The sequence below is a fragment of the Delphinus delphis genome, chromosome 7, assembly GCF_949987515.2.
Source record: "Delphinus delphis chromosome 7, mDelDel1.2, whole genome shotgun sequence".
In the NCBI taxonomy this organism is placed as follows: Eukaryota; Metazoa; Chordata; class Mammalia; order Artiodactyla; family Delphinidae; genus Delphinus; species Delphinus delphis.
The window spans coordinates 72,073,493-72,092,660 of record NC_082689.1 but is presented as its reverse complement, the minus strand read 5'-3'; the positions used below and the strand labels follow the sequence as shown (position 1 = coordinate 72,092,660).

Genomic DNA, 19,168 nt, shown 5'->3' with positions numbered 1-19,168 from the left:
TCACGATGAGTCTTCCTATCTATCAGTGTGCTATGCTTTGCATTTTTTTTCCAAGTAGACTTTACAGGGATGTTTTATAGTGTTTTGTTTTTGTTCTTGTAAATTGTCTTCCATCATACCTTTTAACTGCTTTTTGTTTACACACACACGAAGGCTATTGATTCCTCATTGATGTAACTTGCTAAATGCTGATTAGCCCTATTAACCTATGGTGCCTCAGCTCCAAATCCATATGTAATGCTGAGGACTCAGCATGCTGCGAGCCAGGATACTTTAAACCACATTTCTGCTTTGCCAGCTGGCTCCTTGTTAAGTCCTGCAATAGGATTTCTCTAGGAGGAGACAAAAACAAGGTGAAGGCTCCTATCAGTGTTGTGCCTGGTCATGGCCCTTTATCTGGCAGGGGTAACTGGTTATACTCTCCAAATTTTTTTATATTTGCTTCATTGTAGGTACTGCCCAAAGCTCTTACCCTTCCCCCTTTAGAGAAAGAAGCACCAGCTGGGTAGCTTCCCCTTCTTAGAAGCCTGAGTTCTGGTTCTGAGAGACCCACGTGAGGTTCTAATAACCTCAACTCATTCTCTTTGTTCCCTGCGTCCTAGCGAACGTAGATGCTTCTGCAGATACTGTACCACCTTTTGTTTTTGAGATATAAGTCACATACCATAAAAGCCACCCTTTTAAATATACAATTCAGTGGTTCTTAGTATAATTTACAGAGTTGTGCAACCATCGCCACTATCTAATTTCAGAACATTTTCATCATTCCATAAAGAAACTCTGAACCTATTAGCGGTCATTCCTCTCCCCCAGTGACCACTAATCTACTTTGTCTCTACGGAGTTGCCTATTCTGGACATTTCCTATAAACAGACCCATACAACATGTGGCCTTTGTTGTCTGGCTTCTTTCACTTAGCCTAATGTTTCCCTAAGGTTCATCTATGTAGCATGTATAGTATCTGTTCCCTTTTATATCTGATTAATATTCCATTGTGTAGATATACCAGATTTTTAAATTTGTCCATCCAGTGATGGGACATTTGAGTTATTACCACTTTTTGGCTATTATCAATAAGACTGCTATGAACATTCAAGTACAACTTTTTGTATGAACATATTTTCAATTCTCTAGGATAAATACCTAGAAGTACAATTGTGTGGTCACATGGTAACTTTCTGAGGAATTGCCAAACTGTTTTCAACAGCAGCTGCACCATTTTCCATTCCCACTAGCAATATTTCTGCATCTCCTTGCCATCTTCCATCCTTTTGATTCTAGTCATCCTAGTGGGTGTGAAGGTGGTATCTGTTTGTGGTTTTGATTTTCACTTCCCTAATGATGTTGAGCACCTTTTCCAGTGTTTATTGGCCATTTGTATATCGTCTGTGGAGAAAGGTCTATTCAAATCCTTTACCTGTTTTTTCAGTTGGGTTATTTGTCTTACTATTGAGTTGTAAGAATAGTTTCTGTAGGAAAATATACTCAATTTTTATTTATGCAAAGCTGATATATAATGAACCGCAATCTTACATATCACACTGGCCTCTGAAAAATGGTGGGCGTGTGAAATATTGTGAGTTCAGTGACAGCTAATTCATTTGCCACCAAGCTGGATACATATGATAACAGCATGTTTTTAACCCTCCAGGTGAAAGGGGCCCACTTTTGTTATTAATTTCTTAGTTACATTCCACTGTGGTGACCCAATGGTGTTTTTGTTATTTCTGGCGATCTATTCAAAAAGAAGGTGTACTTCCTATTTTGGACTGACAGGTATGATCAAGCCTATTACTGTGCTGTATTTCTCCTTCCATTGCCTTACACTGTCTGTAGCTTCTGCTCTGTGAAAGTCTTTGCTGTGTTTGGGACTGCATAGCTAGTAATGGTTTGTCCTCACTGAGAATCATGGTCTTCAGTATTATATAGTATCCTGTGTCATTTTAACTTTTTTTTGGTCTGAATTCTCTTGCAGGCAAGTATGTAACTCCTTTATTTTTAGTTGCAACTGTCTCATTTTTGTCTATCCTTTTATTTCTAACCTTTCTGAATCTTTAAGTTAGATTGTGCTTTGTCAACTAACCTCAAATCTTTCATCTCTTTAGGGATGAGTTAAGCCAAATTGTTTATTATCAGTACGTTTGGTAATACAGTTCTGTCATTCTTTATATTTTTATAGATTACTTACATAAATTCTTTCACTGTAGAGCTGGTTTCTTCCATTTTGATACTTAGGGAAGTTTGTATTTTTGATCTACTGGTTTACCTTTACACTAATACCTTTAAAAAAGATGAGACCAATAGTATTAGTGTCTATTGGTTCCTTACTATATAAGTAATATTCAAATTAGCTAGTAGTCTTTTTCTGTCCCTCACTGTCTAAATTTCAAATAGGCTTTTTACTCAGTTAATAATCAGTGAGCTTATTCAACTTTTCATACTCTCTACTCTCCATGTTTAATAGTTCTATGATATCTACATTGTTAGAGCCTATTATCATCTTATAGTATTTAATTGAATTCCCTTAAATGAATAATTTTTCCTTCCCTGCCTGTGGGTTGTCAGTTTCTTGAGCGGTAGCAGTGAATAAAGTATCAACCCATTCACTCTATGGAGGTACAAGCTTCCTGCTATAAGAAAGTCAGTTACACTGGTCACAGTTTATCCTAAAGTTTAATATAAGCTTTCTATGATATTATAAAGTAGTGAGTCTTTGGAATAATCAACAGTTTTCTACTGGGGTCAAATACATTCCCTGAAACATTTGTTTAACAGAGAAAGTAGGAATTCTGAGTGGATCTAGAGCATTGCTATTTATATGTCAGCTTTCAAACTGTTCTACCAAAGTTCATCCCAAAGCACTAAAAGGTATTATCAGAGCTACAATACAAAGCAAGGACCGCTTCCCCACCCACAGACAGTCTGTCTGTCATGTATAATTAAAAAAGCAATGAAACACTGTAACTAGAAATAACTGCATCTGAAAATTTGGGTTTCTTTTAAAAATTCATGCCTGAAGTTTACTATAACTAGAGTTAGCTTATTTGAAATCAAACATGTATCACTAGGAGGAAAAACTGACAATTTTTAAAAGAAAATATATAGTGCACATTACATTCAGTATTAACTAAGTTTGCTTGTTTTCATATTTTTTAAATTGACCTAAGGATTTTAAAGCTTTCAATAATTTTTAAAATTATTTTTGCCCAGACAGTACCATCTGACTCTTGCTATAAACCAAGATACTGAGTTGACAAATCAAGAGCTATACCAGAAAGAAAAAAAAGAGCTATACCAGATAGTTCTCAGAAATAAACAATATTTAATAAGCTCTATTCACAGAATTTTACTTCATAATTATTATCATTATTTTTTGCAGTACGCGGGCCTCTCACTGTTGTAGCCTCTCCCGTTGCAGAGCACAGGCTCCGGACGCACAGGCTCAGCGGCCATGGCTCATGGGCCCAGCCGCTCTGCGGCATGTGGGATCTTCCCGGACCGGGGCACAAACCCGTGTCCCCTGCATCGGCAGGCGGACTCTCAACCACTGCACCACCAGGGAAGCCCTACTTCATAATTATTGAATATACTCAGATGATTAAGTTGTGATAAGATACCAAAGTAATGACACTTACTTTATTCATTCCATACACTGCTATTTCTAGTAATAAAGATTAAGTAAACCCCCAAATTTCTTACTAGATTATACTTAAAAGGTGCTTCTTTTAGTCACCATTTCTAACATGGATAGCTGACTTACAGGTTCAAATGGCTTTGCTCTAGTGAAAAAAGTTCAAGTGAAAAATATTATTAGCTCACAGGCCTGGGCTCTGAATTTTTAATACATCTGTTGTCCAAGTTCTTAGCCCACCGCTGCCCACCTGTTGTCCTGAGAAACAGACAAAGCAAGCCCAACACTCCTTTGGAGCTATATGCCCTCTTCCTGTACTCAACTTCCACAGGTAACGCTTGACTGCAGACAAGCATGCAGAAACAAAGAGAAGGATTAGATCACACAAACCTCAGAAACTGATAATAGAAACAACCAGTGAGTATTCCTAAAATGGGAATGAATCTAAAACAATGTACTATGAAAAAGAAATATTTAATACTTATACAGCTAATTGTGTATCATTAGGCTGTTCCAGGGCACTGTTACCTGTATTATTTAATCTGTACAACTTTATGAAGAAATTCATGCATGGCCTGAATAACTTTCCAAGATCATACAAGTATGGAAAGACACAGCTGGGATTTAAACCCAAGCCGTCTATGCGCCTTAATCTACATGCTAAATCAGACTTCCAGAAATGACAAATACTGAAATTTTGAAAGAAAAATCTCAATGGTATAGCATTAACACAATGCAGAAGAGATGATGGTAGGCAAGCTGGAGAAGGTGTGCAGAATGAGAATAGCAAAGTTTTCCAGAATTGATAAAAGGCACAGAATTCATTCAAGAAGCAGTGTACCCTGAACAAGAGAAATAAAAATACATATCGAACTGAAACAAAAAATCAGAAACTGACATTATACTTGCACTGAAACAACAGACGCTAAAGAATGTATTCTCTATAAATAATTGAGATAAATCACCTTTGAAACGGAGCAGGACCCTATGGTCCTTGCCCCCCGCCCCCAACCATGTACTCAGCCTGCCTTTTGTCTGTGGAAAAACTTTAGCCAAAGAATAAGTTTAATCAGTGCAGAAACAAAGGAAAACAGTCAAAGGAGATCAAATAATAATAGTTTAGTCATTAAGCATAGTCAAGGACCTTTAGTTCCTCCTTAAGGGCTACAGATAATATTCTGAGCCATATCCTGTGAGCTGTCTTATAAATACTGAAACCTCCACCAGGTAGAAGAAGTTATCTACATGATGACCAGGCTCTAGTCATAAGCTGCCACAAGAACTGGCCTCAAAGAAATGGGAACCGAACGTGGAACTGAAGATTAACTGTACCTAAAACGATCAAGATGACGCTGGTAAGGCCACCGATGACCAATTTCAAGATGACTGTCAGAGCTGACTGTATTGTTTCTGCATGTAGCCCCCTCCCTCTGTCTATATACACTCTTGCCCCCTAATTGTCGGCAGGGGGAGTCAGGCTTTGGACTGGCATCTGCCCTCCCCGCCAGTTGCCAGCCTCCAAAATAAAGCAACCTTTCCTTTCCTACCAACACTTGTCTCTCGAGAATTGGCTTTCGAGCAGCAAGCAGCCAGACCTGGGTTTGGTAACACTGTGAAGGCTTTAGAGAATAACCAGCATGCTCAGATAAGGTTTATTAGGTTTTTACAATTTAGAATGATGAGTTATAAATGTGAACACTTATTTTTCTAAAAATTAACATATTTAAATGTTCAGAAGAGATGGAAAGCTTGACTAGTGAAAGTTGTCATTCCTACTCGCTCCACCCCAAAATTAACATTTCGTTTTTAGATTTTTCTGTAATTCTAATCAAAATGTCAATGAGATTTTCTTTTGTAGCATAACAAAATGATTCTAAAATTTATCTGGAGGTCAAAATGGACAAAAATTGCACATGCTAGTATTTAAAAATAAAGCTGAGCATGATTAAAACAAAAAAATTAAATATGGCAGTGCCTATCAGTATTGAGAATTTATCCAACAACAGAAATAGTTCAACAAGTATACCTGTATATACTATATGACTGTGGATTTTTTCCTGCAGGATTACTTGGCGAAATGTCTTAACAGAGTAAGAGTTAATATATGGAACATCCATACCATAAAATACTGTCCTACAGTTGAGAATGAAGTAGTTCTGAATATACTAACAAGGGAATACTATCTGATATATATTAAATAAAAAATTTTTAATGTATCATCCTATTTGTTATAGAACAAAATTATAAGTGGCTAGAAAAATATCTGGAAGGATATACCAAAGTATGGAAGAGTCTCCACATTTTCAAAATATTTATTTCTGTGTTGCTTAAGTGTTTTTCACCAAGCACATGCTGCAGTCATAATTTAAAAGGATAGATGAAAAAAATACTGTGTAAGAATGCTGAAATATAGGCAGAAAAAAGTCTCAGAAATTTTTTTCTGAGACAGTTAATTCAACAGATGTAAGGTATAGGGCTTCCAAAACACCATGGGGAAGAAAAAAGCCAAAAAGGACATGTGATCAATTCAGGAAAGAAGGGGGAAAAGGGAAGTAGAAGAAAGCAAAAGAAATTGGTTCTTTTCTATTAAAGATTAAGACTGAATTTTTAAAATTTAATTCAACTGTATGTTTTCCACAGGGAACACTTCTAAAACAAAGTAACACAGGAAGGCTAAAAATAAATGGAGTGACTAGCTGGGAATTACGCTAAATGAAAAAAGCTAATCCCAAAAGGTTATATACTGTATGAGCCCATCTATATAACAATTTTGAAATGACAAAATTTTAGAAACAGAGGACACACTGGGGTGGAGGTGGGAAGAGAGCAGGCAGATGCTGGATATAGTTATAAGAAGGCAACAGGAGCAGTCCTTGTGGGTTTTGTCTTCAATAGTGGTTGATACTCAAACTTCCAAAAGGGGCAAAACTGTATACAACTTAATACGCATCTGGGGAAATCTAAATATAAGATTTGTGGATCGCATCAATGTTAATACCCTAGTTGTAATAGTACAGTATCATCTGCAAAATGCTACCAGTGAGGGAACTGGGGAAAGTGCAAGAAATCTCTCATTTCTTACAGAACAGAGTGTGAATCTACAATTGTTTCAATAAAATAAAATTTAAAAATGATGGGTGGCACCACAAAGGTTTAAATGAAAAACAAAGGCAATACTAAATGTACAGAAGGCTATGGAGCAACTAGAACTCTCACCCACTGCTGGTGGAAGTATAAACTGATTCAACCACTCCGGATAACTACGTATATCCATTCCTAGGAATACACCCAACAGAAATGCATTGGTACATTCATACACACAAAAAATGATTAAAGGTTCATGGCAGCATGTTTACGATAGCCAACAATGACTATCAATAGTAGAATGGATAAATAAACTGTATACTGACACGAGAATGAACAATTACTGCTTTGTGCAACAGCACGAACAAATCACACAAACATGATACTTAAAGAAGCTAGACCCAAGAGAGACACTCTCTGTTTCAATTTAGATAAAAATGTGCTTATCAGCAAAGGAAACCATAAACAAAAAGACAACCTATGGACTGGGAGAAAATATTTGCAAATGATGCAACCAATATGGGCTTAATTTCCAAAATATACAAAGAGTTCATACAACTCAACAAAAAACAAACAACCCAACTGAAAAATGGGCATTAGACCTAAATAGACATTTCTCCAAATAAGACATAAAGATGGCCAAGAGGCATATGAAAAGCTGCTCAACATCACTAATTATTAGAGAAATGCAAATCAAAACTACAATGAGGTATCACCTCACACCAGTTAGGATGGTCATCAGAAAATCTATAAACAACAAATGCTGGAGAGGGTGTGGAGAAAAGGGAACCCTCTTGCACTGTTGGTGGGAATGTAAATCGATACAGCCACTATGGAGAACAGTATGGAGGTTCCTTAAAAAACTAAAAATAGAATTACCATATGATCCAGCAATCCCACTACTGGGCATATACCCAGAGAAAACCATAATTCAAAAAGATACATGCACCCCAATGTTCACAGCAGCACCATTTACAATAGTCAAGACATGGAAACAACCTAAATACCCACTGACGGATGAATGAATAAAGAAGATATGGTAAAATGGAATACTACTCACCCATAAAAAAGAATGAAATAATGCCATTTGCAGCAACATGCATGGACCTAGAGATTATCATACTAAGTGAAGTCAGAAAGACAAATACCATATCACTTTTATGTGGAATCTAAAATACAACACAAACATATCTACAAAACAAAAACAGACTTACAGATATAGAGAACAGACTTGTGGTTGCCAAGGGAGAGGGAAGGTTGGGCAGTTTGGGATTAGCAGATGCAAACTATTATATATAGGATGGATAAACAACAAAGTCCTACTGTCTAGCACAGGGAACTATATTCAATATCCTTTGATAAACCGTAATGGAAAAGAACATGAAAAAGTATATATGTGTATAACTGAATCACTTTGCTGCACAGCAGAAATTAACACTGAAAATCAACTGTACTTCAGTAAAATTAAATATATATATACACTTGAAAAATAAAGTGCTTCTGATTAATGTTAAGTCACAATATTGACTACCCTTCTTGACTTGATTATGTGAAAATTCAATATGTATACTTATGTTTATTTTAAAAATACATAAAATGAAAGAAATATACCATGCAGCTATTAAAAAAAACAAGAGAGCCAAGACTGAAATGTATGAGACAAAATTCAAGACAAAATACATTAAATGATACCAACAAGGGTATTTTAAGATGATAAAAAATGCAAACCTCCAACAGAGAACAGTCACAAATTCAATTTTGTGAACTAACCTATTAAAGCTGGATTTGAATTCATAATTGAATTTGTGGTTAAGAACTCTCCTACAAAAACTTCAGGCCTAGATGACGTCACTGGTAAGTTCTAACAAACATTTAAGGAAAAAATAATAGCAATACCGTACAAACTCAGAATATGGAGAGGAAACACTTAGCAATCATTTATGAGGCCAGAATTACTTTCATACCATGTCAGACATTACAAGAAAAGTACAACCAATATCCCCTTATGAACACATATATAAAAATACTGGAAGTATTAGCACATCAAATCCAGCAATATGTAAAGAGGATAATTCAGATTCCACACAAAAAATAAATTCAGCAAAGCTGCAGGATAGAAAATCAACATATAAAAATCACTTGTGTATAGAGGAAACATACCTCAACATAATAAAGTCCATTTATGAAAAATCCACAGCTAACATCATACTAAATGGTGAAAAACTGAAAGCCTTTCCTCTAAAATCAGAAATAAGACAAGGATACCCACTCTTGCCACATGCCTTTTTTTTTTTTTTTTTTTGGCGGTATGTGGGCCTCTCACTGTTGTGGCCTCTCCCGTTGCAGAGCACAGGCTCCGGAAGTGCAGACTCAGCGGCCATGGCTCACGGGCCCAGCCACTCTGTGGCATGTGGGATCTTCCCGGACCGGGACACAAACCCATGTCCCCTGCATCGGCAGGCGGACTCTCACCCGCTGCGCCACCAGGGAAGCCCTTGCCACATCTCTTTAACATAGTATTAAAAGTCCTAGCCACACGGGGCTTCCCTGGTGGTGCACTGGTTGAGAATCTGCCTGCCAATGCAGCAGACACGGGTTCAAGCCCTGGTCTGGGAAGATCCCACATGCTGTGGAGCAACTAGGCCCGTGAGCCACAACTACTGAGCCTGAGCGTCTGGAGCTTGTGCTCCGCAACGAGAGGCCGTGACAGTGAGAGGCCCACGCACCGCAACTAGAGAAAGCCCACGCACAGAAATGAAGACCCAGCACAGCCAAAAAAAAAAAAAAAAAAAAAAGGCCTAGCCACAGCAATCAGATAAGAAAAAGAAAAGGCATCCAAATTGGAAGGGAAGAAGTAAAACTGTCACATTTCCAGATGACATGATACTATATATAGAAAACCCTAAAATCTCCACCAAAATATTAGAATAAATTCAGTAAAGGTGCAGGATACAGGGTTAATATACAGAAATCTGTTGCTTTTCTATACATTAATAACGAGCTATCAGAGAAAGCAAGAAAACAATCCCATTTAAAATTGCATTAAAAATAACTAAATAGCTAGGAAAAAACTTTGCCAAGGAAATGAAAGACCTATACTGTGAAAACTATAAAACACTGATGAAGGAAAATGAAGATGATACAGAGAAATGGAAAGATATCTGGTACTCTTGGGTTGGAAGAATTAATATTGTTAAAATGTCCATACTACCCAAAGCAATCTATAGATTTACACAAAAGACCCCAAATTCCCAAAGCAATTTTGAGAAAGAACAGAGCTGAGGTATCATGCCCCCTGACTTCAGACTATACTACAAAGCTACAATCATCAATACAGTATGGTAATGGCAGAAAAACAGACACATAGATCAATGCAACAGAATAGAGAGCCCTGAAATAAACCCATACACTCACAGTCAATTAATCTATGACAAAGGAGGCAAGAAAATACAATAAGGAAAGGACAGTCTCTTCAATAAGTAGTGCTGGAAAAACTGGACAGCTACATGTATAAGAATGGAAATAGAACATTTTCTCATGCCATATACAAAAATAAACTCAAAATGGTTTAAAGACCTATATGTAAGACCTGACACCATAAAACTCCTAGAAGAAAACAGGCAGAACATTCTTTGCATAAATTGTAGCAATATTTTTTTGGATCTTTCTCCTAAGGCAAAGAAAACAAAAGCAAAACTAAACAAATGGGACCTAATTAAAAGCTTTTGTACAGCAAAGGAAACCAGCAATAAAACAAAAAGACAACCTACTGAATGGGAGAAAGTATTTGCAAATGATACAACTGATAAGGGGTTAATATCTAAAATATATAAACAGCTCATACATCTCAATATCAACAAAGAACCTGATTTTAAAATGTGCAGGAGACCTGAATAGACATTTTTCCAAAGAAGACATACAGATGGCCAACAGGCACACGAAAAAATTCCCAACATTGCTAATCATCAGAGAAACGCAAATTAAAACTACAATAAGATATAGCCTTACAGCTGTGAGAATGGCTATCATCAAAAAGACAACAAGTAATAAATGTTGTGAGCATGTGGAGAAAGGGAACTCCAGTATACTGTTGGTGCAGCCACTGTGGAAAACAAGATGGAGGTTCCTCAAAAACCTAAAAACAGAACTACATATGATCCAGCGGTTCCACTGTTGGGCATATATCCGAAGAAAATGAAAAGAGTAATTCAAAAAGATACATGCACCCCAATGTTTATAGTAGCATTCTTTACAACAGCCAAGATATGAAAGCAATATAAGTGTCCATCAATGGATGAAGGGATAAAGAAGATGTGGTATGTATAGATAATGGAATACTAGTCTGCTATAAAAAAGAATGAAATTTTGCCATTTACAGCAACATGGATGGACCTGGAGGGTATTATGCTTAATGAAATAAGTCAGAGAAAAATAAATACTGTATATTATCACTTATATGTGGAATCTAAAAAATAAAATGAACTTTTTTTTTACTTTAGAAAGTCAAAGGATCTATTTTAAAAGCTCTTGTTACTAATAAACTAATTAAGAAAGTCAAATAATAAAGTAAATCTACAAAATCCAGTGTGAAATATCAGGCAATTAAGAACTGGAAATCGAAAGTTTGAAAAGTTGTATTTACAAATTTGTTATAAAAAATGAAATACCTAAGGATAATGTTGGCAAAATATGTGCAAAACCTATAGACCGAAACACAAACACTGTTTAGCAAACATTAAGAAGACCTAAATAGAGCTTCCCTGGTGGTGCAGTGGTTAAGAATCCACCTGCCAGTGCAGGGGACACAGGTTTGAGCCCTGGTCCAGGAAGATTCCACATGCTGCGGAACAACTAAGGCTGTGCACCACAACGGCTGAGGCCCGTGCACCTAGACCCATGCTCCGCAACAAGAGAAGCTACTGCAATGAGAAGCCTGCACACCACAATGAAGAGTAGCCCTTGCTCACCGCAAATAGAGAAAGCCTGCACACAGCAATGGAGACCCAATGCAGCCAAAAATAAATAAACTCAGTTTAAATTTTAAAAGAACACCTAAATAAAAGGAGAGCTATATCATACCTGTGAATTGGCGTTGTCAATACCAAAGGGATCTACAGATTAAACACTATCCCAAGCAAAATCCTTGTAAGCTTTTATACTGCAAACTACAAAACATACTGAAAGAAATAAAAGAAGACACAAACAAATGGAAAGACATCCTGTATTCACGGGTTGGAAGAGTTAATGTTAAATACTCCATACTACCCAAAGTGATCTACAGAATCAATGCAATCTCTATCAAAATCCCAACTGCATTTTTTGCAAAAATAGAAAAATCTATCCTAAAATTCATATGGAATCTCAAGGGACCCTGAAGAGTCAAAACAACCTGAGAAAGAACAAAGCTAGAAGCTTCATGCTTTCTTATTTCAAAACATACTACAAAGCTACAATAATCAAAATAGTGTGGTACTGGCATAAAGACAGACATACAGACCAATGGAACAGAATAGAGAGCTCAGAAATGAACACTCACATATATGGTCAAATGATCTTCAACAAGGGTGCCAACATTACACAATGGGGAAAGACTACACATTTTTCCACGTCATGAAGCTTTCCCCATGCTTTCTTCTTGGAGGTTTATAGTTTATAGTTTCAACTCTTTTTTTTTGTGGTACGCGGGCCTCTCACTGTTGTGGCCTCTCCTGTTGTGGAGCACAGGCTCCAGACGCGCAGGCCCAGTGGCCATGGCTCATGGGCCTAGCTGCTCCACGGCATGTGGGATCTTCCCAGACTGGGGCATGAACCCGTGTCCCCTGCATCGGCAGGCGGACTCTCAACCACTGCGCCACCAGGGAAGCCCTATAGTTTCAACTCTTATACTTAGTTCTTTAATCCATCTGAATTGATTTTTGTATATGGTTAAAGTAAGGATCCAACTTCATTCTTCATTCTTCCATATGTGGATATCTAGTTTTCCCAGCAACGCTTGTTGAAGAGAATATTCATTGAGTTTGGCAATGCTTTCTTGGCTAGGACACCAAAGGCACAGGCAACAAAAGCAAAAACAGACAAATGGGACTGAAGTCATCCCTAGTATCCAAAGTGGTTTGGTTAAAGGACCCCCTGTGGATACCAAAATCCACAGGTGCAAAAGTCCCTTACATAAAATGGCATAGTATTTGCATGTAACCTATGCACATACTTTAATACAGCCAGTTCTTAATCTCTGTTTTACACATACTACTGTACATACGTCAATCCCAATCTCCCAATTCATCCCACCACCACTCACTCTGCTTCCCCCCTTGGTGTCCATATGTTTGTTCTCTACATCTGTGTCTTTATTTCTGCCTTGCAAACAGGTTCATCTGTACCATTTTTCTTGATTCCACATATATGCGTTAACATACGATATTTGTTTTTCTCTTTCTTACTTACTTCACTCCGTATGATAATCTCTAGGTCCATCCACGTCTCTATGAATGACCCAATTTCATTCCTTTTTATGGATGAGTAATATTCCATTCTATACATGTCCCACACCTTCGTTATCCATTTGTCTTGTAGATGGGCATTTAGATTGCTTCCATAACCTGGCTATTGTAAACAGTGCTGCAATGAACATTGGGGTGCATGTGTCTTTTTTTTTTTTTTGTGGTACACGGGCCTCTCACTGTTGTGGCCTCTCCCTTTGCAGAGCACAGGCTCTGGACACGCAGGCCCAGCAGCCATGGCTCACGGGCCTAGCCGCTCCGTGGCATGTGGGATCCTCCTGGACTGGGGCACGAACCCGTGTCCCGTGCATCGGCAGGCGGATTCTCAACCACTGCGCCACCAGGGAAGCCCTGCATGTGTCTTTCTGAATTACGGTTTTTTCTGGGTATATGCCCAGTAGTGGGATTGCTGGGTCATATGGTAATTTTAGTTTTTTTAAGGAACCTCCATACTGTTCTCCACAGTGGCTGTATCAATTTACATTCCCACCAACAGTGCAAGGGGGTTCCCTTTTCTCCACACCTTCTCCAGCCTTTGTAGTTTGCAGATTTTCTGATGACGGCCATTCTGGTGTGAGGTGATACCTCATTGTAGTTTTGATTTGCATTTCTCTAATAATTAGTGATGTTGAGCAGCTTTTCATGTGCCTCTTGGCCATCTGTATGTCTTCTTTGGAGAAATGCCTATTTAGGTATTCTGTGCTTTTGATTGGGTTGTTTGTTTTTTTAATATTGAGCTGCATGAGCTGTTTATGTATTTTGGAGATTAATCCTTTGTTCTTTGACTCATTTGCAAATATTTTCTCCCATTCTGAGGGTTGCCTTTTCGTCTTCTTTACAGGTTCCTTTGCCATGCAAAAGCTTTTAAGTTTCATTAGGTTCCATTTATTTTTGTTTTTATTTCCATTAATCTAGGGCTTTCTATCCTGTTCCATTGATCTGTACTTCTGTTTTTCTGCCAGTACCATACTGTCTTGAATACTGTAGCTTTGTAGTATAGTTTGAAGTCAGCAGTGTGATTCCACCAGCTCTGTTTTCTTCCCTCAAGATTGCTTCGGCTATTCGGGGTCTTTTGTGTCTCCATAGAGATTTTAAGATTTTTTGATCTAGTTTTGTAAAAAAAGTGCCATTGGTAATTTGATAGGGATTGCATTGAATCTGTAGATGTCTCTGGGTAGTATAGTCATTTTCACAATATTGATTCTTCCAATCCAAGAACACAGTATATCACTCCATCTGTTTGTGTCATCTTTGATATATTTCATCAGTGTTTCATAGTTTTCTGAGTGCAGGTCTTTTACCTCCGTAGGTAGGTTTATTCCTAGGTATTTTATTCTTTTTGTTGCAGTGGTGAACAGGACTGTTTAATTTCTCTTTCTGATCTTTCGTTGTTAGTGTATAGGAATGCAAGAGATTACTGTATATTTCTTTTGTATCCTGCAACTTTACCAAATTCATTAATTAGCTCTAGTAGTTTTCTAGTGGCATCGTTACCATTCTCTATGTATAGTATGTCATTGGCAAACTGTGACAGTTTTACTTTTTCTTTTCCAATTTGTATTCATTTCATTCTTTTTCTTCTCTGATTGCCATGGCTAGGACTTCCAAAACTATGTTGAATAATAGTGGCAAGAGTGGACATCCTTGTCTTGTTCCTGATTTTAGAGGAAATGCTTTCAGTTTTTCACCATTGAGAACGATATTTACTGTGGGTTTGTCATATATGGCCTTTATTATGTTGAGGTAGGTTCCCTCTACGGCCACTTTCTGGAGAGTTTTATCATAAATGGTGTTTAATTTTGTCAAAAGCTTTTCCTGCATCTATTGAGATGACCATATGATTTTTACTCCTCAGTTTGTTAATATAGTGTATCACACTGATTGATTTGCATATACTGAAAAATCCTTGCATCCCTGGGATAAATCCCACTTGATCATGGTATATGATCCTTTTAATGTGTTATTGAATTTTGTTTCCTAGTATTTTGTTGAGGATTTTTGATTCTATATTCATCAGTAATGTTGGTCTATAATTTTCTTTTTTTGTAGTATCTTTGTCTCGTTTTGATATCAGGGTGATGGTGGCCTCATAGAATGAGTTTTGGAATGTTCCTTCCTCTGCAATTTTTTGGAAAAGTTTGAGAAGGATGGGTGTTAGGTCTTCTCTAAATGTTTGATAGAATACACCTGTGAAGTCATCTGGTGCTGGACTTTTGTTTGTTGGAAGATTTTGTCACAGTTTCAATTTCATTACTTGTGATTGGTCTGTTCATATTTTCTATTTCTTCCTGGTTCAGTCTTGGAAGGTTATACCTTTCTAAGAATTTGTCCATTTCTTCCAGGTTGTCCATTTTATTGGCATAGAGTTGCTTGTAGTAGTCTCTTAGGATGTTTTGTATTTCTGTGGTGTCTAACTTCTCCTTTTTCATTTCTAATTTTATTGAGTCCTCTCTCTCTTTTTCTTGATGAGTCTGGCTAATGCTTTATCAATTTTGTTTATCTTCTCAAAGAACCAACTTTTAGTTTTACTGATCATTGCTATTCTTTGTTTCTACTTCATTTATTTCTGCTCTGATCTTTATGATTTTTTCCTTCTACTAACTTTAGGTTTTGTTTGTTCTTTCTCTAGTTCCTTTCGGTGTAAGGTTAGATTGTTTGAGATTTTTCTTGTTTCTTGAGGTAAGCTTGTATTGCTATACACTTGCTTCTTAGAACTGCTTTTGCTGCATCCCATAGCCTTTGGATCATCGTGTTTCTGTTGTCATTTATCTCTAGGTATTTTCTGATTTCCTCTTTGATTTCTTCAGTGATTTCTTGGTTATTTAGTAACGTATTGTTTAGCCTCCACGTGTCTGTGTTTTTTACGTTTCTTTCCCCTGTAATTGAATTGTAATCTCATAGCGTTGTGGTCAGGAAAGATGCTTGATATGATTTCAATTTTCTTAAATTTACTGCGGCTTGATTTTTGACCCAAGATGTGATCTATTCTGGAGAATGTTCTTTGTGCACTTGAGAAGAAAGTGTAATCTGCTGTTTTTGGATGGAATGTCCTATATATATCAATTAAATCTATCTGGTCTGTTGTGTCATTTAAATTTAGGGTTCCCTTATTAATTTTATGGCTGGATGATCTGTCCATTGTTGTAAGTGAGGTGTTAAAGTCCCCCACTAGTATTATGTTACTGTAGATTTCCTCCTTGATAGCTGTTAGCACCTGCCTTATGCACTGAGGTGCTCTTATGTTGGGTGCATATATATTTATAATTGTTATATCTTCTTCTTGGATTGATCCCTTGATCATTATGTAGTGTCCTTCCTTGTCTCTTGTAACATCTTTAAAGCCTATTTTATCTGATACGAGTATTGCTACTCCAGCTTTCTCTTGATTTCCATTTGCATGGAATATATTTTTCCATCCCCTCACTTTCAGTCTATATGTGTCCCTAGGTCTGAAGTGGGTCTCTTGTAGATAGCATATATATGGGTCTTGTTTTTGTATCCATTCAGCAAGCCTGTGTCTTTTGGTTAGAGCATTTAATCCATTCACGTTTAAAGTAATTATCAATACATATGTTCCTATCACCATTTTCTTAACAGTTTTGGGTTTGTTTTCCTAGATTCTTTTCTTCTCTTGTGTTTCCAGAAGTTCCTTTAGCATTTGTTGTAGAGCTGGTTTGGTGGTGCTGAATTCTCTTAGCTTTTCCTTGTCTGTAAAGCTTTTGATTTCTCCATCGAATCTTGGTTGTAGGTTGTTCCCTTTCATCACTTTAAATATATCGTGTCACTCCCTTCTGGCTTGTAGAGTTTCTGCTGAGAAATCAGCTGTTAACCTTAGAGTTCCCTTGCATGTTACTTGTCGTTTTTCCCTTGTTGCTTTTAATAATTTTTATTTTTTGTCAGTTTGATTACTATGTGTCTCAGTGTGTTTCTCCTTGGGTTTATGCTGCCTGGGACTCTCTGTGCTTCCTGGACTTGGGTGGCTATTTCCTTTTCCATGTTAGGATGGTTTTCAACTATAATCTCTTCAAATCTTTTCTCAGGTCCTTTCTCTCTCTCTTCTCCTTCTGGCACCCCTATAATGCAAATGTTGGTGCGTTTAATATCCCAGAGATCTCTTTGGCTGTGTTGATTTCTTTTCATTCTTTTTTCTTTATTATGTTCCACAGCAGTGAATCCCACCATTCTGTCTTCCAGGTCACTTATCCGTTCTTCTGCCTCAGTTATTCTGCTATTGATTCCTTCTAGTGTATTTTTCGTTTCAGTTATTGTATTGTTCATCTCTGTTTGTTTGTTCTTTAATTTTTCTAGGTGTTTGTTTATTCTTCAATTCTTCTAGGTCTTTGTTAAATATTTCTTACATCTTCTTGATCTTTGCCTCCATTCTTTTTCTGAGGTCCTGGATCTTCACTATCACTATTCTTAATTCTTTTTCTGGAAGGTTGCCTATCTCTACTTCATTTAGTTGTTCTTCTGGGGTTTTATGTTGTTCCTTCATCTGGTACATAGTCCTCTGCCTTTTCATTTTGTCTATCTTTCTGTGAAAGGGGATTTCGTTCCACAGACTGCAGGATTGTTGTAGTTCTTGCTTCTTCTGTCTGCCCTCTGTTGGATGAGGCTATCTAAGAGGCTTGTGTAAGCTTCCTGATGGGATGGACTGGTGGTGGGTATAGTTGGGTGTTGCTCTGGTGGGCAAAGCTCAGTAAAACTTTAATCTGCCTGTCTGCTGATGGGTGGGGCTGAGTTCCCCCTCTGTTGGTTGTTTGGCCTGAGGCAACCCAGCACTGGAGGCTATGGGCTCTTTGGTGGGGCTAATGGAGTACTTCCCAGAACTTCTGCTGCCAGTGTCCTTGTCCCCGCAGTGGGCCACAGCCACCCCCCCAACAACAGCATGCAGGCCTGGCTCAGTCTCCTATGGGGTCACTGCTCCTTCCACCTGGGTCCCGATGTGCACACTACCCTGTGTGTGCCCTTCAAGAGTGAAGTCTCTGTTTCCCCCAGTCCTGTCAAAGTCCTTCAATCAAATCCCGCTAGCCTTCAAAGTCTGATTCTCTGGGAATTCCTCCTCCTGTGCCAGACCCCTGGTTGGGAAGCCTGACATGGGGCTCAGAACCTTCACTCCAGTGGATGGATCTCTGTGGTATAATTGTTCTCCAGTTTTTGAGTCACCTACCCAGCGGTTATGGGATTTGCATTTATTGTGATTGAGCCCCTCCTACCGTCTCATTGCAGCTTCTCCTTTGTCTTTGGATGTGATGTATCTTTTTTGGTGAGTTCCGGTGTCTTCCTGTCGATTACTGTTCAGCAGTTAGTTGTGATTCCAGTGCTATCATAAGAGTGAGTGAGCACACATCCTTCTACTCCACCATCTTGAACCAATCTCCCCTCCCATATACTTTAAATCATCTCTAGATTACTTATAATACCCAGTAGAATGTAAATGCTATTTAAATAGATATCAGCGTGCAGAAAATTCAAGATTTGCTTTTTGAAACTTTCTGGAATTTGGGGGGAAGCTGTGGATACAGAGGGCTGACTGTACATCAAACTTAAAAACTTCTCCGCAGCAAAGGAAACAATCAACAGAGTGGAAAGGCAACCTACAGAGAAATATCTGCAAACCATATATATGGTAAGTTAATACCTAAAACATATAAAGCATTCCTAGGGCTCAACAAAGAAAAATAAACAACCTCATTTTTTAAATGTGCAAAGGTCTTGAATAGACATGTCTCCAAAGAAGATGTACAAATGGCCAACAAGCATATGAAAAGGTGCTCAACATCACAAATCATTAGGAAAATGCAAATCAGAACTACAATGAGAAATCACCTCACACCCATTAGGATAGTCACTATCAAAACAAAACAAAACAAAAACCAGAAAATAACTAGTGTTGGTGAGAATGCAGAAAAATAAGAACCCTCGTGCATTGTTGGCAGTAATGTAAAATGGT

At 37.7% G+C, this 19,168-nt stretch overlaps 1 protein-coding gene across 6 annotated transcripts in view; it reads right to left on the bottom strand.

Annotated features, from left to right (window-relative positions):
* WDSUB1 (WD repeat, sterile alpha motif and U-box domain containing 1) overlaps positions 1-19,168 on the bottom strand; it is an 83,257-nt gene that overhangs the window by 3,747 nt on the left and 60,342 nt on the right. Inside the window, exon 11 of one of the 6 annotated variants that reach the window (XR_011246545.1) lies at positions 2,189-2,280. The exons of the other annotated variants lie outside the window; for them this stretch is intronic. The gene's annotated coding sequence lies outside the window, so the exon portion shown is untranslated. The remainder of the gene's footprint in view (positions 1-2,188; positions 2,281-19,168) is intronic. 6 annotated transcript variants of the gene reach the window in all.